The following is a 4,272-nucleotide window of genomic DNA, read 5'->3' on the forward strand; positions in this document are numbered from 1 at the left end:
CTCGGTTAGCCGTGTAATCCCTATGGCGTTACTTTTAAATGTCGTTTGTATTCCATAGTGGCGTATAGGTCCGATCTGCGTCACGCCACTATGACATACAATGTTTTTCATTTTTGCCGATATTCTTAATTATAAAATGTGTATACAAAGTGGCGTATGGTCGATACGCCACTATGGAATACAAAAATGTCACTTTGTAACTATACATACATTTAATTAATTAATTACTAATTAATTAGCTAATTATGACTGATGAGACTTAGAAAAATTGAAAAAGGACATCATTAAAAACATTTGTGCCAATTTTCAAAAAAATTACCAAAAATCACTATACGCCACTATGGAATACAGCCGACGAATTGGGTGGATAAATGCCACTTAAAGGGGCATTTCGTGATCCACAGCCTCATCCCCCACTTTTCTCAAAAAAAGTTGAGATTTTTATATCACTGGAAACCTCTGGCTACATAATGTTTATGTACAAAATATTTCTTGCAGATTAATTCGTTTAGCAAAGATATCGTGAAATTTGAATTTCATTCTGGTGCACCAGAACGAAATTACAACGCATTGTCTATGGAGCAGTGTAATACACATAATCATGCATAACTTCATGAATGCAAAATCGGAATCAACTGAAATTTTGGGAATAGGTTTTTTCGTGGATATCTAATGAAAAATGACATAAATAGAGGATGCTAGGATCACAAAATACTCCTTTAAAAACCGATCTTATATTGTGTTGCATTGTAAACTTTCACCATTCTGTTGTCTACGTGTAACACATGTGATGGAATGCAGTTTAAAATCCCCACCAAGGATGCATCATGTCACATTTCAGGTGGGATGGACCTCGGCAATTGAGGTGTAAGAATGAGTGAAATTGGGATTGGTCTACAGGTTACACTATATCATGTTCTTTTTTTCATGTAGCTATTTTGACCAAATATCTGCAATCAAGTGCAACACTGCTTGAGGCACTTACTCATCATTCACCACTCCCCTTAATCAATGTTGTATACTAAATGCCTCAATTTTGAATGTGCCACTTGCTTGCTCTAACATTGGTTGGTGGGGAAAGAGCAGGACAGTCACTAGACCATTTTGAATGGGGTTTACAACCTTTTTTGCTGACTGAAATTGTTGTCCCCAAAATTTGATTGCCTGCGCCGAAAAATCTGATGGGAGATTTTGCCAACTAATTCTATGAATGGGGGTGTCACACCCTGGTGATGGCCCTGGGAGGGAGGAGATTTGAAATTGTTGGAATCATACAAATGAAATAGCATAATTAGGATGAACTGTATATGGACAGTTTCATACTGTGTTTGAAATATGAAAGTGTCTAGGGAGTTTTGCACTTGATAGTAGCGATGGCCAGAATGTACCATGTTCTATATAGCTCTATACCTCAATCCACAGACCAGGCAGTTGTTGTTGCCTAACTTTGAGCTTCATCAAAGAACTTTCATAGCTAACTAGATGGACCGCGGTTCTCGGATGTTGCGGTTTTCGACGCAAAGCGTCGACCGTGATGCCTCCACCAAAGGGAGTGATGTGGAATTCACAAGTTGATACTGAATTTGACCTTAGATGACACCTGGATGACCCCAAAACAATCTTTCAATGACTCCTGGGTGACCCCAAAATGACCACCCAAAATTTGGCTCTAAATGTTGACTGTACCCACCAAGTTTCATGCCCATACGACAGTTTTTACTCATTTGACCTCAGATGACCCCTGGATGACCTCAGATGACCCCAAAATGACCTTCCAAAAATTTGGCTCTGAATATTGACTGTACCCACCAAGTTTCATGGCCATATGACTATTTTTGCTAATTTGACCTCAGATGACCCCTGGGTGACCCTGGATGACCCCAAAATGACCTTCAAAAAATTAGGCTCTGAATGTTGACTGTACCCTCCAAGTTCCATGCCCATACGACAGTTTTTACTAATTTGACCTCAGATGACCCCTGGGTGACCCCAGATGACCCCAAAATGACCTTTCAAAAATTTGGCTCTAAATGTTGACTGTACCTACCAAGTTTCATGGCCATATGACTATTTTTGCTAATTTGACCTCAGATGACCCCTGCATGACCTCAGGAGACCTTGACCCACTAACCAATATAAACTTGTTCTGTCTGGGGTCAAGATGCACCCACCCACCAAGTTTGAGGAACGTCGACCCCCAGTCTCCGAGAAAAGAGGTAAATAAGGAAAATTGGCCCTCTGACCTCAAATGACCTTTTACCTCAGTATATGACCTTGAACCTCACCCCAAAAAAAGTAGCCAGAGTTTTTGACCATGACCCACCTATCCTGAAAATCTGAAGTCAATCCGCCCATCCATGCCCGAGATATCGCATCCGGACGGAAGCACGGAAGGACGGAAGCTCGGAAGCACGGAAGCACGGACATTGCAAAAACAGTATGCCTCGCGGTGGAGGCATAAAAAGCATTATTATGTGAAAAGTATATTATGCAAATAGCACTGTATTTGGTAATGAAAATTAATGGTTACTTAAGTTGAATTTGGTCAAGTATATATTTGAACCACACACATTTGTATGCACTGTAAAAGTAGAAATAAAAACTTGCGAAAATAACCTTTTGCATTAGATTTCTATTGTATCAATATCAAAACCGCGAAATTTAATTCTCGCGCAATTGACAAAATCGCGAAAATATTGACTTTTACAGTATACATGTCCAAATTCAACTGTTCTTAGATAATTTGCCCATAGAGGCTAAAAACAACAACTTGCCATTATTTTGTATTTAAACTAATTTAATAGTTTTATATAGGGACCTTGCACAAGAGGTCGTAAGGTTAACTGCCATAGTGCATGGAGAACAATACAATCACCTGTCAGGAATACGGCAACATCTCCATGTATTACAGCAGGTGCATGTATTGTACTCCAGCATTCTTTGAGGAAATTCCAGTCTAGCCTCCAGTAGGTGACCTGATGACATTGTGAATATGCCCGATACAAAATGAAGTGCAAATGGCACTTAAAGTTTTGTTTGTGTACAAGTGCAATGTCAGTTCGGGGGCACTCATAATTCATGGACGTCTCTGATATCAAATACTCTTGAAGGGTCATATCACATAACAGTATCATATTTCAGGGATGTCTCATAAATCAAATACTCCCTAGTTTCAAAACCCAGTCGCAAACAATATTAGTAATTTTGGTGAACATGAACTGCCGCAGTGGGAATAATTTTGTGAGTAGGCCTTATCAGGGTTGTAGCTAGCCCAAGTTGAGTGCCTGCTAATTTTGCTATCCAATTCATGTATTAGAGTGCAGGCTCTGGTACTCTTGGGATTTTTTTACTTCAAAACATTTGATTTTGGCCATAAATGGCTCAATTTTGCAATCTAAGTGTGTTCTGGGACCATTAGTAAGAATTTGCACAGATAGATATAATTTTTGCACAGGTAGATAATTTTGCTAAACATAGAAAAGCTTATTCTAATACACTCAGCTTCGTTCCGATGTGTTGCATCGAGTGCCCAGCTGTCAACAAAGCTCGACGTATGTGATATCACAGACTACGGTCCGTATTTGAAATCAGAGACGTCCGTGAATTACGAGTGCCCCCCAAAATGAATGTATTATTTGGATTTATTTCATCAGTGTATGTAGAGAAAATTTGTTTCTTTATACATGTACATACTTTTGTAGATGATTTCACAACTTTGTAAATAAAATCTTGTAGAAAAATAGAATAAATGAGTCTTGGATTATTTAAGTGTTGCTTTTTCTACTGTTGGAAAGTTTTTATTCTAATTTTCTACTGTAAACAATGAGCTGCATAAAATATTATGGGAAATAGGTTTGTTCTTGAAGGAAACGGCTGCATGATAAAAGATTTCTTACATTACAAGCTGAACACATTTGTATGTTATTTCCACAGCAAATATGTTCACGGCAAAATGGTCCATTTCAGGAGACACTCTACATGTCTAGATTTTATCATGCAATTGAATACCTTTAAGAAGGGCCCATTTTTACCAGCAGATCATTCTTCCTTGTGTGTGAAAGATGAGCCAAAATCCTCTCTCTAAATAGTCTCTAAGGGCGAATTTCTCGACGGGAGGCTTAGCAGTTGGCTAGTCTAGCCTCAAGGCTTAAGAGGTCGTAAGACCAGGCTTAACTGAAAACACGTTCCCCGAAACACGGCTACCATAGCCTCAAGGCTTCGTTAGCTTGTGGGCCAGGCTTGTAGGATTAGCCCCAGGCTTCGGTAAAATTT

This window comes from Amphiura filiformis, chromosome 16 (assembly GCF_039555335.1).
Source record: "Amphiura filiformis chromosome 16, Afil_fr2py, whole genome shotgun sequence".
Classification (NCBI taxonomy): Eukaryota; Metazoa; Echinodermata; class Ophiuroidea; order Amphilepidida; family Amphiuridae; genus Amphiura; species Amphiura filiformis.